We start from the raw sequence: 20415 nt of genomic DNA, 5'->3' as shown, positions 1-20415 counted from the left end.
ATTATTTCACAAGAGGTAAAAATGCAACTGAAACGCACAAAAAGCTTTATGCAGTGCGTGAAGAAGGTGCTGTGACTGATCAAATGTGTCAAAAGTGGTTTGTGCAGTTTCTTGGTACTATTGACATTTTGGCCAAATAATTCTTTGCTGTGGGGCTGTCTCCTGCATTGGAAGATGTTTAGCAGCACCCCTGGCCTCTACCTACAGGAAGCCAACAGCAGGAGAGAGCTGACATACTCAAAACATCCAAATCAATAAAGTTATTGGTGAAAATGAAAAACGTGCCTTTGGTGTTATGGAAAAAAACTAAACGGACTTTTCGGCCAAACCAATAATATGTCACTAAATAATGCCTTGGTCCGATGCTGCAATATGGCACCTACAAAGCGAGGTGTAGTGCTGCCTCGTGCCTACCGCATTGTGGGTTTGTTCTTTTTTTCCCCAGGTGTTGCCATTATTCTCCAGCCTAGAACTGGGGAGTTCTAAAAGTTGAGTCTTCCGCAGCGGAGCGGGCCTGTAGACAGTCGCCTAGAGCGCCACTTAGTGTTGCGCAGGAACCTGCGCGCAGTTCTTCGGTAGGTGCTGCAAATGTCCCCACACAGGGCGTGTAGGGTAGAGTATCAAGAGTCTGGGACTCACCCCCTGGGGGCAGTCAGCATTTTCTCCAAGTTACGTGCTCCCATGAGCACTTAATAACCCACTTTCCCTTTTCTCTCCCAGCTTTTCTGAGTTAAATTACCTCCGCAGAGGGGCGGAGCTCTCCCTCCAGTGTCCTGGGTAATCGCGGTAGTGGGCAGCTCCTTCCTCGTCAGAGCAGACCCGGCTGCTGTTACAGTCTGCACCCCAACCCGGTGGCGTATGTGGCGTATATCCCACTCGTGGGGAAAAACGCTCTCAAAAAAATAAATGAGCGACTTCATTACCACCAGATCTGCCTGTGAGAACTGCGAAGAGATGTTCTTTACAGAGAAAAAAGAATAATAAATACGGCAGAAACTCAGATCGACATAGAAAAAAGAAGAGCATCAAATGAGTAAGTGAAAGTAAAATAAGAACTTTTATTTTTTATTGAGCTAACTGTTTAAAATGTTAATATCAACAATGCATTAAATTATGTATGCTTATGCATATATATCTTGTGTGTGTGTGCGTGTATATATATAAATGCTGTGTGTGTATAAGCGAAATGAATAACAATGATACAAAGGATAGAAGGGAGCAATTAGGATTATTTTGTTAATGTAAGGTTCTCACGCTACCCAAAATTGTAAGGAGTTATTGGACAGTAGACTTGGCTTAGTTGTGAATGTATATTTCAAAGTCTAGAACAATCATGAAAAAATTTTAAGATATTAAAGTAGGTGTTAAAATTGACTTGAGTTAGCAAGGAAAGCTGTAGTCTGTCTCTAGAGGTCTCACTGAAAATAGAAATGTGTGTCTGTATATGTATGTTGTATAATAGATTCTAAACACTTTTTGAATGAATAAATATTATAAAAACCCAGTCAGAGATATTTAAATAACCAACTGCATGAGTGAAAAAATCCATGTGACTATTTGACATCCTTATTATACAATGTATGATAATTTTAACTCACCCCCTTTCCTTCCCGGCTTAGTCAACTAGTATCTATTGTGAATTTGATAGCTTGTGGGTTTTCTCACTTACATCTGAATGTACATATAATGTCCCAGAACCAAAACTTGGTTCTACGAAAAGACTAATATAATCAATAAACTTTTCAGCAGAAAGATCTAAAAATAATTAATTAAATAATTAAATAAAATTTTAAATATAAAATGTATAACTAATATGCTAAGAAAGGAAGGAAATGGAAGCATATAAAAAGCTCAATTAAAATCACAAAAGGAAAGAAAATGTGGAAGACAAAAATAAGAACACATAACCGTGACAACAAATAGAACAGTAATATCTATGGTAGATATTAATCCACTGCATCAATAATCACTTTGAATATCGATGGTCTAAATAACACCATTAAAAGATATTGCCAGAGAGAATTAAAAACAAGACCTAATTGTATATCGCCTACAAGAAGCTCACTTTTTAAAAAATGTTTACAGCCAAGAAAAAGAAAATTATTTAGAAGGTCTAATGTCAGCCCTGGCTGCTGTGGCTCAGTAGATTGAGCCGGCCTGCAAACCAGCCTAATCGGTTCCCAGTCAGGGCACATGCCTGGGTTGGGGGCCAGGTCCCCAGCTGGGGACGTGTGAGAGGCAACCACTGAATGTTTCTCTTACACACTAATGTTTCTCACCCTCTTTTTCTCCCTCCCTTTCCCTCTCTCCAAAAATAAATAAAATCTTTATAAAAAAGATCTAATGTTACAAGAACAGTACACAGAACTGTAACGTGGCTGTGCTTTCCACACGATATCTACTGCACCACTATGTGGAGTATTTATACAGACCGTACAGCATGTTCGATGGTTTGACATGAGGTCCACCTTTGTTTGGGCCGGCAAAACTTCCACTGTCAGGAAATTATCAGTTATGAGGAATGCTTTTTATCTATAGTTCAATCGACATTATTCAAAATTACAGTCTGTCTAGTAATTTAAGACCGTGAGGTTGCTCTCCCACCCAAGGAAACTTCACTCAGTACTGCAGATGAAAAATAATGAACTTTGATAAGGAATGCTGTTTTGTTTCCTAAACGTAACAAGTCTGGCATACATAAGTACATAAACATTTAAAATCTGATTTATGTAACAGGTTTATGATACAGGATACATATTCTGTGCATGTTGAGAAAAACCATCCATATCTCTGATTCCTGTAAGAATACAACATCAGACATTCTACATGTAATTTTCTGTCAGATAAGTTGGAAATAATGGTTAATGTGAATTTTCCAAATATTGACATTATATCTTATTGGGATTTTTCATGAGCAATAACTTAATTCTTAGTCTTTCACTAAGTCTACTATAAAATACCATGGAAAATGAAGAAAATTGTTTAAAGTACAAATTAATGCCCATTCTTTAAAAATTCTCGCTGCACTTTTGTCAGATGTGCATTTTGCTCCTACAAGCCACACCATACTTGGGAGAGCTCATATTTAGCCCACTGAGCAGTTCACGTCCCTCTGTGTTCAAAGTCTAGCCTCTCCCACACCCAGAGAGGTGTTCAGGGAAGGCTGCTTGGGTGTTATTATTCACAGGCTTCCATAGTCAGCATCTGTAGTCATTCACTGTAATGATCTGTGTAACTCAGATAATTTCTAAATCACTTCTTATTTGTTTAGGGAGGTCTTGGACATAATTCTCCCCAAACAGAATTAATAACCAACATCAATAATTACGCTGTGGCTCTGAAACCAATCTTTTAGGATGTTCAGAATAGAAACTTTCATCTCTCCTCTGATTCTACAGGGATCATCCTGACTTTGAGCTCAATATTGCTTATTTTGCTTGTTGTGAAAGATGCAACTATAATAAACAGGTTTAGAAGAGAAAAAACTACCTTTTGATCTCCTATTAACATCACCTGTAAAACTGTAGTTTCTCCAGGCTCTTTTTGGTATATGGTTTTGCAATAACTATCCCTTCAGGCATCTCCTTAGATGTAATGCAAACTCTGGCATATTCTCATATTTATTAGAATTTCTATAAGATATCATCAACTAGAAAACTTTCACCTCATCTTCCAACAGCTATCTAGGATCACTTAGTTTCCACGTGACCCCTCAAAATAGCAAATGAGAATCACCTCTCCAGCAGCGTGTGGCTGCTTAGATTAGCTCACCCCCTGTACTGAAGCCATGCTTCCACAGCTTAACTTTAAAAAAATCAAATTATCCAAGAGGTCCCCTTTATTTTAATAGTTGGTAAGATCTTACAAGAGGTATGCGATGCAAGGAACTGTTTTTAAAAATCACAATTTTTTTCTCTTTTTATTACAGTGTAAAATTTTTATATTTAGAATTAGCTGTCTGGACTCAGTTTAGATGATCCCAGTTTTGTTGGCAGCATCCAAAGCATCCTAGTCAGGAGCCAGTGGAACATATGCCTCTTCTCTCCACCAGGTCTGATCAGGGTGCTGTCCTTGGCCATGTCGATGTTGTAGAGTTTCTTCACAGCCTGTTTGATCTGGTGCTCGTTGGCCTTGCGTTCATCCACAGTGAACACAAGTGTATTGTTGCCTTCCATCCTCTTCATGGCTGACTCGATAGTCAGGGGGAGCTTGATGATGGCATAGTGGTCAAGCTTGCTTCTCCCGGGGGTGCTCCTCCAAGGATACTTAGGCTGCCTTCAGAGCCGCAGGGTCTCTGGCCACCTGGAAGGTGAGTGGCATGTGGATCTTCTTCCCCTCCCCTCCCTCTCCTCCTCCGCCTACTTCTCCTCTTCCTCCTCCTCTTTCTTCTTTTTCTTCTGGCTGTGGACGCCTTTCAGCAATACTTTCTTTGCCTTCCAAGCTTTTGCTTTGGCTTCAGCTTTGGGAAGAGTAGTGCTGAGAGAAGGAATGATTATGAGGGTGCAGGTCTTTTTTTTTCAATTTAAGACATATTTACTGAGCAACCACCATGAGTAAGGTATTGGTGATGGAGCCTGTGCTACTGGTCTGCTATGCTTCAAAGGGACTGGTGGATGGTTTACTAAGAGGAGTATGAAGGGGAGATCTCAGTTGCAGCACATACTCTAAAGTAATTCACCTCATTACAGCTTTAAAAGTGAAACACTTTGAACTTCAGATGATTCCACTTCCTCCTCAGGTCAGGCCTGGTGCTATCAGAAGCAAAAGTGTAGTTGATGGATTTATAAGACAGATCCCATCCCTAAGACTGGGTCAAACTAAATTTTTTAAGACTTTATTTATTTTTTAGAGAGATAAAGGAGGGAGAAAGAGAGGGAGAGAAACATCGATGTCCCAGGGGACCTGGCCTGGAGCCCAGGCATGTGCCCTGACCAGGAATCAAACTGGCGACCTTTCAGATTGCAGGCCAACGCTCAACCCACTAATCCACACCAGCCAGGGCCAAACTAAATTTTTCAGCTGCCAGCTGGTGCTCTTGGGAAAGGTATACTGCAGAAAACACCCTCATCATCGATACGGATCACAGAAGGATGAGCAATACTGTGGGAATCTGAAATGGTGCTGGTGATAAGACAGCTGTGTGACTTTGAAGATTTGAGATCAAACAGAGTTCCAGTGGGATCTTGTATTTCCTCACAAAGTCCACCAAATCCAGGGGCCCTCCCTCAAAGAAGCTGAGAAATGATCCATGTCCAGTTCTGTCAGAAAGCAGATTCAGGAGTTCTAGGGGTTTTGGAAATCTCTGGAAGATGCAATGCCATCTTCAGAACTATTGGGGTTTTTCTTTGTTTGTTTGTTTTGCTTCTAAAAGAAGTTCAAATAAATCTTTTGCTTGTCCTGTTATAGGGTCTCCACTGAGGTCAAGGCCAAGAACTGTATCTTTAGTAGAAAGGAAGAATTCTTCAGAAAGTTTAACAGTCTCCTTGACCACTGAAGGGCCCCTTCTTCTGTCAATTGATATCAATACATAACATCAGTCTCTAAGTTTTCTTGTTTAGATTGTTTTATACCCTCATGTACACATTCCACATAAGTCTTTTTAGTCATTTCTGCAGCATTTTCTCATCAGGCTGTGTCCCTTAGGTCCAGAATTTATAGCTCATCTGCAAATTCTTTAATGACATCTTTTGTGAGCATTAGAATATCTTAAGGGCTAGCAGTAAGCTGATGAATAATCTGAAACATCTGGAAACATTCTTCTAAAGTTCTTTTCTTTCCCTTATAAATTAAAGTTATCCGATCATGAATTTTAAGACCTGATTTCTTAGCTATTAATTCCATCATGATATTTGAACTAATGGATCCATTCAAGTGGGCATGAAGTTCCACTTAGAGACCACTCTTTTTTTTTATTATCACCCACAGACATTTTTTCATTGCTTTTAGAGAGAGAGAAGAAGGGAAAGAAAGCAAAACATTGATGCAAAAAAGAAACACCAATCCATTGCCTTCTATAGGTACCCCAACAGGGGATTGAACTTGCAACCTGGGCATGTGCCTTGACCAGGAATTGAACTCTCAATCCTTAGATTCCAACCAACTGAGCCACACCAGCCAGGGCACATCCTGAGTACCTTCTGGCCATGGGCCTGCAGAGCCAGGAGCATTGGGCACAGGCAGTGCAGAGCACCAGCAAAGCAGCACCCTTAACAAGAGTCTTTCAGCCTTGTGCCTGGTACATGCATAATGCCTTTGCCATGTTGCTAGTTCTGGGGCCAAAATCTATGTCTTATATTGACCCATTTAACTCCACAAACTATATGTATGCATAATTATTTACACAACAAATTTTTATTATCCTTAAAATTATTTACAATTAGAAGAAAACCTTGGACCTGAATCAGCATCCGATTGGCAGGATGCGGGGAAATGGAAAAGCTCCATGCCATATTAATTTTATTATCAAGTGAGCATCCTTGACAGCATGTCAGTGTCTGCAATTTCAGTGATTTTCCGTGTGTGTGACTTTAAACTATCTTTTGTTGTTGAAAATGCACCCTTGCTGTATTTACACCTGCATAAAATTATTTTTAATGAAAAATAATGGCACTTACATTAATTTAGACTCACTCTCTATGTACCTTGCATTAATGTAAATGACTTACTTACTACCTTAATAACTTACTCTAGGGATACACATAGAATAGCATATTGTCAAATTTTGCTATTCTGCCATGCAATCATACAATAATTTTTGAGAAAAATTTTGTGTACTTATAGTGGAACACACAACTTAAGTGTTTTTTTATATCTCCTGATGGTTTGTTGATTAGAATAGTCAGCCCAAGGGGCCCTGACTGGTGTGGCTCAAGGGTTGAGCAATCATTTGGTTCACTGGTTCAATTCCCAGTCAGGGCACATGCCTGGGTTGCAGGCCAGATCCCCAGTGGGGGGAGTGCAAGAGGCAACCACACATTGATGTTTCTCTCCCTCTCTTTCTCCTTCCCTTCCCCTCTCTCTAAAAAACAAATAAATAGAATCTTTTTAAAAATTTATTACATGTAACCTGCATCATTTTATTAGACCAAGAACTGCCCCCTCTGTTTACAAAAAAACAAAGGAAACCTGATGGATAAGTAATATTACTTCTCCCCACCCCACAACTTCTATAAATGCACCACGTATAGTCTGAAGTTTTTATAGCTTATCTCAGGATCCACGGTCTCTTGTTACACTACATTCTATTTGCCACTGTTATCGGGTTAGGCCAAGCAAATTAAGTTTGCAGATTTCACCAAGAGGTTAAAGGAATCATCAATGTCAAGATCAACGTTACTGATAATGAAGATGCAGAAAGAGTAACTGCAGTCTTATAATCTTGTCAGGATAACAAATGACTCATTCTCCCTAGTTTTGACTGTTTCTGCTGCATCTTCTTGTTCCACGTCTTTCGGATAGCCAGCTAGATCACCAGTTAATTATGAAAGGATATAACTCAAGAACAGCCAGATGGAATTGTTGCATAGGGCTAGGTATGGGAAAAGAGCAAGGAGTTTCCATGCTCTAGGTGCTCTAGGTGTACCACACTCCCCAAACCCCCACGTGTTCACCAATCCAGAAGCTCAGGAAACTCACTGTACATAAAAGGACAGATATAGCCCTGGCCGGTGTGGCTGAGTGGATTGAGTGCCAGCCTGTGAACCACAGGGTCACTGGTACAATTCCCCGCCTAGGGCACATGCCTGGGTTGCAGGCCAGGTCCCCAGTAGGGGGCACTTGAGAGACAACCACACATTGATGTTTTTTTCCCTCTCTTTCTCCCTCCCTCCCCCTCTCTAAAAAATAAATAAATAAAATCTTTAAAAATAAAAAAAAATTTAAAGGACATATATAGATTACAAGTGAATGGATGAAATAGCTTCCAAATTGGAAAGAAGTAAAACTGTCACTATTTGCAGATGACATGATATTACATATAGCAAACCCTAAAGACTCTACCAAAAAACTTTTAGAATTAATAAATTAATTCAGTAAAGTTTCAGGATACAAAATCAATATACAGAAATCTGTTGCATTTCTATACACTAATAATAAACTATCTGAAAGAGAAATTAAGAAAGCACCAATAAAAATAAAATACCTAGTAATAAATTCAACAAATTAGGTGAAAAACCTATACACTGAAAACTCTTAAGATATTGATAAAAGAAATTGAAGAATACACAAATAAACAGAAGTATATACCATGCTCATGGATTGAAAGAATTAATATTCTTAACAACCAAAGCAATCTACACATTCAATTCCATTCCTACCAAAATTCCAATGATATTTTTCCTTAGAAATAGAACAAATAATATTAAAATTTGTATGGAACCACAAGAATCCTAATAACCAAAGCAATCTTGAGAAATAAAAACAAAGCTGGGGACATCACAATCCCTGACTTCAAACTACATTGCAAAGCTATAGTAATCAAACCAGTGTGGTAATGGCCCACAGACAGACACATGTCAATGGAACAGAATAGACAACCCAGCAATAAACCCATGCTTATGTGGTCAATTAATTTACAACAAAGGAGCAAAGTATATACAACAGGGAAAGAATAGTCACTTCAATAAATGGTATTGGAAAAACTGTATAGCCACATGCAAAAAAAAAAAAAAAAAAGTAATTAAACCACTCTCTTCCACCGTACACAAAATAGCTGATAATGGATTAATGACTTGAATGTAAGACCAGAAACTCCTAGAAGAAAATATAGACAGTAAGCTCCTTGACATTGGTCTTGTCTGAGATTTTTTAGATTTGACACCACAAGCAAGGGTGATAAAGCAAAAATAAACAAGCAAGACTACATCAAACTGAAAAGCTTCTGCACAGCAAAGAAAACAATCAGCAAATGAAAAGGCAACCTACTAAATGGGAGAAAATATTTGCAAATCTTATATATAATAAGGAGTTAATAGCCAAAATATGTGAATAACTTATACAACTCAATAACAAAACAAACAAACAATCCAATTTAAAAGTGGGCAGAGAACTAGCCCTGGCTGGTGTGGCTCAGTGGATTGAGTGCTGGCCTGCAAACCAAAGGGTCTCTGGTTTGATTCCCAGTCAGGGCACATGACTGGGTTGTGGGCCAGGTCCCCAGTAGAGGGCGCACGAGAGGCAACTACACACTGATGTTTCTCTCCCTCTCTTTCTCCCTCCCTTCCCCTCTCTAAAAATAAAATAAATAAATCTTTTTTTAAAAAAGCCCTAGCTCACAGGTGGTAAGTACAAGGCCTGGGGGCCAAATACGGCCCTCCACCTTGTTTTACCTGGACCAGCACCTCGTTTCTACCCGGCGGCAGCGCCAAGCTCACACTTCACCGTTAAGGAGTAGTTACATTTGTACAGTCCTAAAATTACATTCAGCCTTATGAAGACAACCGTGAGGCTGATGTGGTCCCCAGTGAAAATGAGTTTCACACCCCTGCCCCAGCTGGTGTGACTCAGTGGATTGAACGCTGGCCTGTGAACCAAAGGATTACCGGTTCAATTCCCAGTCAGGGCACATGCCTGGGTTGCGGGCCCGGTTCCCAGCAGGGGGTGCATGACAGGCAACCACACATTAATGTTTCTCTCCCTCTCTTTCTCTCTCACTTACCCTCTGTCTAAAAATAAATAAAATATTTTTAAAAAATAAAAAACAAAAATGGGCAGAGGACTAAATAGGCATTTTTCCAAAGACGTACAAATGACCGATATGTGAAAAGATGTGTGACATCACTAAACAGGGAAAGACAAATCCAAACCACAATGAGATATCACCTCACACCTGTTAGAAAGGCTATTACCAAAAAGACAAGAAATACCAAAGGGTGCTGAGAATGTGGAGAAAAATGTACCCTTGTGTACAGTTGGTGGAAATGAAAATTGGTGCTGCCATTAAGGAAAACAGTATGGGGGTTACTCAAAAAATTAAAAATAGAGCGGCCATGTGATTTAGCAATTCCTCTTCTAGATAGTTACCCAAAGAAAACACAAAGACTAACTCAGAAAGAAATATGCACCCCATATTCACTGCATCATCACTTACAATAGCCAAGATATGGAAACAACCTAAGTTTCCACCAACAGGTTAAAGGGTAAAAAAACACGTTGTCTATATACACAATGGAGTAGTATTCAGCCATAAAAAAGAGTAGAATTTTGTCATTTGTGACAACATGGATGGATCTAGAGAGCATTATGCTAAGTGAAATGAGTCAGACAGAATAAAAACCATGTGATTTCTCTAATATGTGGAATCCAAACAAAACAAATGAGCAAACAAAAAGCCCTCATAGATACAGAGAGTAGATTCGTCATTGCCAGAGGAGGGAAGGAGGGATGGGACAAAGTGGGTGAAGGGAGTCAAAAGTTGCAAACTTCCAGTTACAGAACAAGTCAATCACGAAGACGTGGTGGACAGCACGACAACTATGGGTGGTAACACTGTGATGCACATTTGAAAATTGCCAAGAGAGTAGATACGACATTATCCTCATGAGGAAACAAACTTCACTACCACTGCGTGTGGTGTTGGCTGCTAATGAGCCTCACTGTTGTGATCGCTCTGTAATGTACGCGAATATGAAATCGCGTGTACGCCCGAAACTAATGCGAGGTTGTGTGTCAATTTTACCTCAATGTAAAACAACATAAAAGGTAAATGGATGAAGCAAAATATACTAGCTAACACTAATCAAAAGAAAACATGTGGAACTGTATTTTTTTAGACAGAGCAGAATTCAAAGTAAGAAAATTTATCAGGGATAAAGAGGGCATTAGGGGTCAATTCTCCAAGAAGATCTAACAACTCTTAACATGTGTACGCACCTAATACCAGACTATCAGACTATGTGAAGCAAAAACTAATAGGAATGCAAGGAGAACTAGACGAATCCACTATCATAAGTGGAGACTTCAACACCCCTCTATTAGAAATGAACAGATCCAGCAGGCAGAAAATCAATAGACACATAATTGAACTCAACAACACCATCGATCAACTGGATGTAACTGACATCTCTCGACTACTTCATCCAACCACAGCAGCACGCACCTTCTCCTGAAGCTCCCACTGAGCACTGAGCAAGTGAGAACACATTCCGGGCTGTAAAACACACCTTAGCAAATTTTTTAAAATAGAAATCCTTCAATGTCTGCTCTCAGATTACAGTGGTTAAACTAGAAATCAATAACAGGAAGATAGCTGAAAATTACAAACTGTGTGAAGTTTAACAAATACACTTCTAGCTTTTCTGTGCTACCCAGAGAGGTGTCCCTGTGGCATTGTTCTGGATCCCCATCATAACATGAAGGGAAACTTTCACAATATCTGGAGCTTTGGATGTCCTCAGATGAAGAAGGAGGATATCCTCAAATTTCTTGCAGCAGGAACCCACTTAGGTGGCACCAACCTTGAATTCCAAATGGAACATACATCTACAGAAGGAAAAGTGGTGGCATCTTCACAATAAATCTGTAGACAACCTGAGAGAAGCCTCTTCCAGCAGTTCACGCCATTGTAATACTGGTTGAGGTCAATGTCATATCCTTCAGGAATAATGGCCAGCAGGCTGTGCTGAAGTTTGCTGCTGCCTTTGGAGCCACTTCTGTTGCTGCTGCTTCACTACTAGAACCTTCGCTAACCAGATCCAGACAGCCTTCTGGAAGTCGTAACTTCTGATGCCTATGGACCCCAGGGCTGAACACAAGCCTTTCACAGATGCAGCTTATGTTAACCCACCTACCAATGCCCTGTGCCACAGATGTTCCTCTGCATTATGTGGGCATTGCCATCAAGTGCAGCAACAAAGGAGCTCATTCAGTGACTCTGATGTGGTGGACGTTGGTCCAGGAAGTGCTGCACACTCGTGGCACCATATGTCTGCAGGAAGTCATGCCTGATCCCTACTCTCGCAGAGATCCTGCAAAGACTGAAACAGAAAATCACAATGCTGCTAAAAGCTGTGGCCAAAGGAAAATTTCAGGGTGGGTGGACTGCTCCAGCTCCTGAATTTACTGTGACTCAACCCAAGGTTGCAGACTCATCTCAAGGTATCCAGGTGCCCTCTGTGTCTGTTCAGCAGCTTCCTGGGGAAGATGGGAGTGCTCAACCGCCACTAGAGACAGGTCTGCAGCTCCCACTGCTCAGGCCACTGAATGGGTGGGAATAACCACTGAGTGGTCTTAAGCTAGTCTTCCACAGATTCTTAAACAGAAAGTGGAAAGGTGGTTGATGGAAAATGAACAGTGATGCAAAGGAAAGAAAGGAAAAAAGGAAGGAAGGGAAGGAGGGAGGGAAAGAAAACCATACTTCTAACACATAGGTCAAAGAAGAAATCTCAAGAGAAATTTAAAAATATTTTGAACTAAGTGAAAATGAAAACACAACTTACCAAAATGTGAGGGATGCAATAAGAGCAATGCTTAGAGAAAAATTTATCCTGTTGAATGCACATATATTAGAAAAAGGGAAAGATCTGAAATCAACAATCTGAACTTTTGAACTTAGAAAACTAGGGGAAAATGTGCAAATTAAGTCCAGAGTAAGCAGAAGAAAAAAAATCATAAGAATCAGAGCAAAAACCAAAGAAATTGTGAACAGGCAATCTATTGAGTTGGAGTCCAAGTTCAGATGTGAATGACTTTGAAACTGCTCTACTTTGTGTGCCTCCATTAAGGATGATTTTTCTTTTAAATTTTTTTAACTGATTTTAGAAAGTGAGAGATAGGGAGAGAGAGAAAAAAACATCATTGTTCCACTTTTTATGCATTCATTGGTTGCTTCTCGTATGTGCCCTGACCAGAGATTGAACCCACAACCCTGGAGTATTGGGACAATGTTCTAACCAACTGAACTACCTGGCCAGCGTCCACTTAAGGATGATTTGAGTCAAGCTCAGGACTAGTGGTTGTCATCAATTTTGAAGGCTGGATGCTTTACTAGCACAGCAGAACCCACCTTCTGAGACTCATCAGTGCATTTCTGGTCTGATTCATACATGCCTGTGCACATCTGGAAAACCGTGGGGCAGTTCTTGCCAAAAAAATATAACCATGAGTAAATGAAGAGCCTCCTGGGAGAAAACTGATCCTAATGGAGAAAGAAGCTTTGTCCTATTCAACATAGTACTGAAAGTCCTAGCCAGAGCGATCAGGCAAAAAGAAAAAAAACAGGAAAAGGAATCCAAATTAGAAAGGAAGACACAAAATTGACTCTTGTTTGCAGATGACATGATCTTATATATAGAAAACCTTAAAGATGCTACCAAAGCTCCGTTAGAACTAAGACTGCAAGATACAAATTCAATATACAAAAGTCAGTTGCATTTCTATACACCAACAATAAAATATCTGAATAATAAAGATAAAAATCCCATTTACCATAGAATCAAAAAGAACAAAACAATAACAAATAAATTTAACCAAGACGGTGAAAGATCTGTATACTGAAAATGGTGAAATATTGATGACAAAAATGGAGATGAAAAGAAGTGGAAAGTGCCATGTTCATGAATGAAAAGCGGTAATATTGTGAAAATGCCCGTAACCCGAAGCCATTTATAGGTTCAGTGAAATTCTTATCAGAATTCTAATGTTATTTTTCACATAATATAAAAACAATCCTAAAATTTGTATGAAACCACAACAGAACCAGAATAACCAAAAGTATATTGAGAAAGAAAAACAGAGCCGGTTTCAAACTGTACCACAAAGCTGTAGTAACTAAAGTGGTACGGTCTGGCCTAAACACAGGCACACAGACAAATGGAACAGACTCAAAGGGCCTGGAAGAAAAACCCAGACATACACTATTGACAAATATTTGGTAAGGATGCTAAGAATACTGAATGAGGGAAAGACAGTCTTTTCAATAAATGGTGTTGGGAAAACTGGATATTCACATGCAAAAGAATAAAACCCCACCCCTATTGTACACCATTTGTAAAAATTAAGTCAAAATGGATTAAAGACGTTAATATAAAACCTGAAACCAGCCCTAGCTGGTGTACCTCAGTGGACTGAGCACCAGCCTGCGAACCAAAGGGCCGCCGGTTTGATTCCCAGTCAGGACACATGCGTGGGTTGTGGGCCAGGTCCCCAGTAGGAGGTGTGCAAGAGGCAATCACACACCGATGTTTCTCTCCCTCTCTTTCTCCCTCCCTTCCCCTCTCTCTAAAAATAAATAAAATCTTAAAAAAAGAAAAACCTGAAACCATACAACTTCTGAAGGAAGACTTAGGGAAAGAGCTCTTTGACATTGGACTTGGCAAGAAATTTTGGATATGATACCAAAAGCACAAGCAACAAAACAAAAATACGTGGGATTACATTAAACTAAGTCTTCTGCACAGCAAAGAAGCAATTAACAGAATGAAAAGGCAACCCATGAAATAAGAGAAAATATTTGCAAAGTATGCATCAGATAATGTGTTAATATCCAAAATATATAAGGAACTAATACAACTGAAGTGCAAGAAAAAACTAAACCCACATTATTCACTCTGACTGGTGTGCCTCAGCGGTTTGAGCACCAGCCAGCGGACTGAAAGATTGCTGGTTCAATTCCCGGTCAGAGCACATGACTGGGTTGCGGGCCAGGTCCCCAGTTGAGGATGTGTGAGAGGCAACTGATCGATGTTTCTGTCCCTCTTTCTCCCTCCTTTCCCCTCTCTCTAGAAATAAATAAATAAACAAATGATCTTTTTTTAAAAACCCACATAATCCAAATAAAAAACGGATAGAGGTTCCAAATAAACATGTTTCCAAAGAAGACACAAACAGCCAACAGGTGCATGAAAAGATGCTCAGCATCACTAATCATCAGGGAAATGCAAATCAAAACCACATCAGGTATCACCTCACCCCTGTGAGAATAGCTATTATAAAAAAAAACAAGAGATAAGTGGTGGCAAGCACGTGGAGAAAAGGGAAGTGTACCAGGAGCCCACTGTTGGTAAGAATGTAAATTGATACAACCACTTTAGAAAACAGCATAGCCCTGGCTGGTGTGGTTCAGTAGATTGGGTGCTGGCCTGCAAACCAAAAGGTCACTGGTTCGATTCCCAGTCAGGTCACATGCCTAGATTGCAGGCCAGGTCCCCCATCTGGGGGCATGCGAGAGGCAACCACACACTGATGTTTCTCTCCATCTCTTTCTCTCTTCCTTCCACTCTCTCTGAAAATAAATAAATAAAATCTTGAAAGAAAACAGTAAAAAGTTTCCTTAAAACATTCAAAAGAGAGCCACTGTATGCGCCAGTAATCCCACTTCTGGATACCTAAATGAAGGATATAAAATCATTACCTTGCGAAGTTTTCTGCACCCGTATGTTCACTGCGGCGTCATTCACAATAGCCGAATCGTGGAAACAGCCCAACTACCCGTGAATGGGTAAATGGGTTTCGAAAACGGGAAAGGCAAACCCTGCCATTTGGGACAACACGGGTAGATCCTGAGGGCATTACTCAAAGTGAGATGAGCCAGAGAGTGGAAATACTGTATGATCTCACTTCCATGTAAGTTTTTAAAAAAAGAAGGGCCAAACCCACAGAAACAGTACAGTGATGGCTGCCTGGACCAAGGGTCTTCACTGCCTGTGTGTACGTACAGCTGCTGGTGGAGGAGGCAGGGAAAAGACGACAGAAATGTGAGAGAGAGACGGGGCTCCTATACGGTACTAAGCTTTATATTAGAAAGTAGGTGGCCCATTGTTTCAGCACAGGTATGAATGAGATGTCAGCTATGAGAAGAAAGGCCTGAAGAATAAAGAGAGGGTAGAGAATTTCAATTGATGGCAAAGCAGGAAATAGAGACTGGGTGTCTTGGTTTAGATTGTCCAAGAAAAGCAGCCCCTCAGGAAGGACTTGGGTGCAAGCAGTTTGTTTGGGAGGCGTTACCCAGAAGATGAAGTATAGGGGTGAGTAAAGTGAGACCCAGGCAAGAGAGAGAAGCCCTGGAGAGAGATGTTAATGAGGGGATTAAGGTGTGGGCAAGTTTGTCTCAGTCCTGCTGGGAACCTGCAAAGAACTTGCCTGCAGGGTTGTCCCACTGCAGACTGGAGACCTGGGGTGTTTATCTGTCACTGAGTCTCTCATCAGTTGAGGGCTGGTGGTGGTGCATTAAGCCGGTGTCCTGGGCCTGAGGAGGCTCCCTGGTGCCTGAGAAATCCCTTAGGCAGGGAACATTTAAGTCCTTGCCTCCAGGAGTGTCAGCATGCTCCGTTACCTTCTGCCCAAGTGCCAAGTGATATAATTTCTGGGGTCTAAACATTCAATCAAATCTGCCACATATATAAGCACCTTACATGGGGGCATCTTTGAAAAATGGCAAGAGAAAGAATCACAAGGAAGTTCCCGAGCTCAAAATCTGGATCGGTGGAGAAGCGGGTGCAGGGCGGCAGGGGGGGCAGAGTGCAGTGGGGGTCAGAGGTGACCATGGGAATGACCCACAGGACAGGGAAAGAGCAGAGTGCTCTCAGATGAGTCAGGTCTCCTGGTGCTTTCCAGGTGCCTCGTGGAACAGCACTTTCCGTCTTCACTTGGTGTGCATTACAGCCGCTTCTCCTTCTCCCTCTCCCGGAGCTCAGCCCAGGCAGCAGACACAGAGGGCAGCCTGAGTGACAGACACCCACCATGCTGTGCTCAGAATCCCCTGCCCCCACCCCACCACTGCCCTTTCACTGTCCTTGAACCAAATCAGCGACGACTTCACAGACTTCAATTTTTTTTTTTTCTTCCCTTAAGATGATTTCTTTTCGGTGAGGCTCCTTATGCAAAAAGACCAACCCCCCATCACATACCAGCCTTCCAGACCGTTCATACAGAAGCCTGAGTCCTGCATGAACCCAATTTATGATGTTGAAGAGGGATCCCTGCTACCTTAGCAAACCTGCCTGAAGGGTAAATGGGCTCAGCCCTCACAGCAGCCGGCAAATGCTGCCTGGCTGAAAGAAACCGCTATATCAGCAGTTCCATCAGCACTCTTAGAGACAGACCCTGCAGTGAGCCAGAAAGAGCTGTTTTTCTATCCACTGGAAAATATTTCTAAGACAAAGCCTGGTCCTCTGAAGCATTAGCTGGGATTTTATGCTATGGGCAAATTAATCACATTCCTGCTCAGTGGGGCTCCACAGACAAAAAAGAGGAAAAAAAAAAAAAAAAACCCAGGAGGGTTGCTAAGTTACCACTGCAGTGCCTCAATGATGGCATCAAGATTGAGGCAAGTAACAAATTCTAGAAATTGCCTGAAGATGGGGAGGAGTTTCCTGATATTCCGTCGTCCTTGGTTCTCAGAGTTTTCAAACGTGGATTGGATCAAATTTTCCAACCCTTTTACTTTAATTAATCATGTTCTTTAAATGCTTACCAAGTTCTCTACAGACTTCCTTAGGTTGCGTGTCTCATCCTGCAATTGCCTCTATTCCTGTGAAAAGATATGCAAAACCCTTCTCTGCAAGCACAGAAGAGCAGAGGCGCAGGTACTCGACAAACATGCGCAGCTCTTCCTGGAGTGAGCAAACAAAAGTCAGCGATTGCATGCAACTCTTCCTGCCTCAGGAGACACGGAGGACTGTGGGACACAGATGTAGAAGTCTCACTGGGTGACATAAGTGTCCCCCTTAGTCACACTGGGAAGGTGTCATCTTACTGAGTGGAAGCTACTATCAGAATCCATTAAACATGTTTTATATTGTATTATATTAAAAAGTATCCCTTGGCTGGCATAAAAAATCAACAAATGACAAGGACCGGCAAGGGGGAGTAAAGGGAACGCTGGTGCCCTGTTGGTGGGATTGTAAATAGGTGCGGCCACTGTGGAAAACAATGTGCAGATTCCTCAAGAAATTAAAAATAGAGCTGCCATATGACCCAGCAATTTCACTTCTGAGTATTTATCCAAAAGAAAACACAAACATAAATGCAATAAGATATGTGCACCCCTATATTAATTGTAGCATTATTTACAATAGCCGAGATATGGACCTAGATGGAGGGATAAAGAAGACCTTTTCTTTATCGTGTATCTTTTTTCTCTAAGGGGCCACATACTACACCTGCCAAGCTCAGGGGAGGCCTGCGTGGCAGCCTTACAAACTCCGAAGACCTAAAGTAAACACCGAGGATGGTCTTGAAATTACAGCTTTCTAACTAAAATTGAGTCATGGTGGGTAGTCACAACCTAGGCCAGTATCTTCCCTGACAAAGGTCATTCTTTACCTTAACTGAGACTGGCTATTGTTTTTTTGCATCTATGTTAACACACCTTTGGAATGTCAGGATAATTTTCTTTTTTCCAAACCCCTCACTGTACCAGAGCAGAGACCACAAAACCCCTCATTGTTATTGTTACCATGTTAATTGTTAACTACTAACTATCTTGTATCCACAGTGTAAAAGAAGTATGTGTCTATTTGGTTGGCTTTTTATCCAGTCCCAGAGATTTCCCCCATTTAGCTTTCTTAATCTACCTACCTCCCTAATCTATCGCCAATGGATTCTGAATCATCATCTCCTCCTTTAGTTGTAATGTATAAAATAAGGTGCCAAACTACCGTTCTCTGGAGCATTTTCTCAGTCCATTGAGCAATTGCCAGTTTGACTCAAATACACCCATAAAAAGTCTCTACGGAGGCAAATGTTTCTTGCACTGACAATGCACACACACAATGGAATATTACTCAGCAATTAAAAAAAGAATAAAATCTTGCCATTTGCAACAACATGAATGGATGTAGAGGATATTATGTTATGTGAAATAAGTCAGAGAAAGTGACTTATAAATCAATAAGTCATATTTTCACATATATGTGAAATCTAAAAACAACAACAACAGGAACAGACCCATAGATACAAAAACAAGCTGATGGTGGCCAAAGGGGAGGTGGTGGGCGAATGCGGAAGGTAATAAATACAATACAATACAATACTTTTTTTAAAAAGTTTCCTTAAATTGGATGGGCTAAAGTATACTATAATAACAAACACCTCCAAAATGTCAGTGGTGTAAGACAATAAGGGTTTATTTCTTGTTTTCATTATCCCACGGCTGGAAGCTTTGCTCCAAGTTTACTCACTACGGGACCTCGGGGAAGGAGCACGCGCTTTCTGGAATATTGCCTGTCTCTCTAGCAGAGGAAAAGAGAAAGCACGGACTGAATTGCGGGGGGAATGTAAAAGAGAGAGAAATCTTGTTTTCCTCCCTGTAGAATAGCTTCACATTTAAAAAAAGAAAAAAGTCAGCAAACCAACCTTTCTCAACCCCCTCTAATTACTATTACAGCCCTCTGTGAAAGGCTTGTGTTACTATTACAATTACTATTATTATTTCTATTAGTATTTCTCCAGCCCTTTAAAAGTAAAATTTCACTGCCTCCACTTGCAAACCCCTCCTTCTCTAATTAAACACTAAATCATTTGGTCTGGCTTTTCCTATGGTTGCCAATGACTTCCTTTTGCTGAAACCAGTGATTTTCAACCAGTGTGCCACAAGAATTTTTAAAACATGCAGTGCCTTGGCTATAGAGTCAAGAGCAATGGCCTCTTTTCTCTTAGACTGCCAAATAAAAAAATGACAACAGGCAACACAACAACAGCCGTCTGGCATGAATGAATCAAAAGTATATCTATTTTCTAGTCAGATCAGCAAAATATACAGTATATTTTTGATATGCTGCAGAATTTTAGTAATTAGCTTCTGTGTGCCGCAAGGTGAAAAAGGTTGAAAATCACTGCTTGAACCGAAGAAGACTTTCCCGTTCTGCCCCACTAGTCACCTCTGAAGCATTTCCATCTGCTACCATACTCTTCTCTAAATCCGTTTGTTTAGCATTAGGACACTGACATATTTTAAAAACCCAGATATCATATGAGTGAATCCATAAATACTTCCGGATGCATTGCTAGCTAATAATAATTTTTTAACATAACCACCTTTCCATTGTTATACCTGATAAAATTAATAATTCTTTTACTTGTCTCATCTGCTACCCAATGCATATTAAAATGTATGTGATTTTAAGATAAAATTTATCTAAATTCAAATAAGGTTCACACATTGATTAGGCTGTGTTGTCTTTTAAACATCTTTTATTTTATACATTTTTTAAATTGGTTTTGAGAGAGAGAGAGAGAGAGAGAAACATCATTTTGTCGCTCCAACCCTTCAGGTAATCACTCGTAGATTCTTGTCTGCTACCTGACCAGGGATCTAACCTGCAACCTTGGCAAGTCAGGGACAGGACGGGTGGTACTCTAACCAACTGATGCTACCTAGCTGGGGCCACTGTTACATTGTAATACCTCACTTTAGCCCTTTCTTCCTACACCATGGATTTGTTGGAGAATCATTTATCTTTGAATGTCCCACATTTTGGA

The 20415-nt window shown here is 40.6% G+C and overlaps 1 protein-coding gene and 1 pseudogene across 1 annotated transcript in view; one reads left to right on the top strand and one right to left on the bottom strand.

Moving 5' to 3' along the window:
• The first annotated feature begins 842 nt into the window (after positions 1-842).
• The window catches only part of CMKLR2 (chemerin chemokine-like receptor 2), a 79151-nt gene continuing 59578 nt past the window's right edge, over positions 843-20415 (top strand). Inside the window, exon 1 of the mRNA XM_045198512.2 lies at positions 843-1033. The gene's annotated coding sequence lies outside the window, so the exon portion shown is untranslated. The remainder of the gene's footprint in view (positions 1034-20415) is intronic.
• LOC112307945 (N6-Methyl-AMP deaminase-like) lies at positions 4359-16478 on the bottom strand (annotated as a pseudogene).

Source organism: Desmodus rotundus, chromosome 2 (genome assembly GCF_022682495.2).
Source record: "Desmodus rotundus isolate HL8 chromosome 2, HLdesRot8A.1, whole genome shotgun sequence".
Taxonomy (NCBI): domain Eukaryota; kingdom Metazoa; phylum Chordata; class Mammalia; order Chiroptera; family Phyllostomidae; genus Desmodus; species Desmodus rotundus.
The sequence above is the reverse complement of the archived record's forward strand: the minus strand, read 5'-3'. Positions and strand labels throughout refer to the sequence as shown.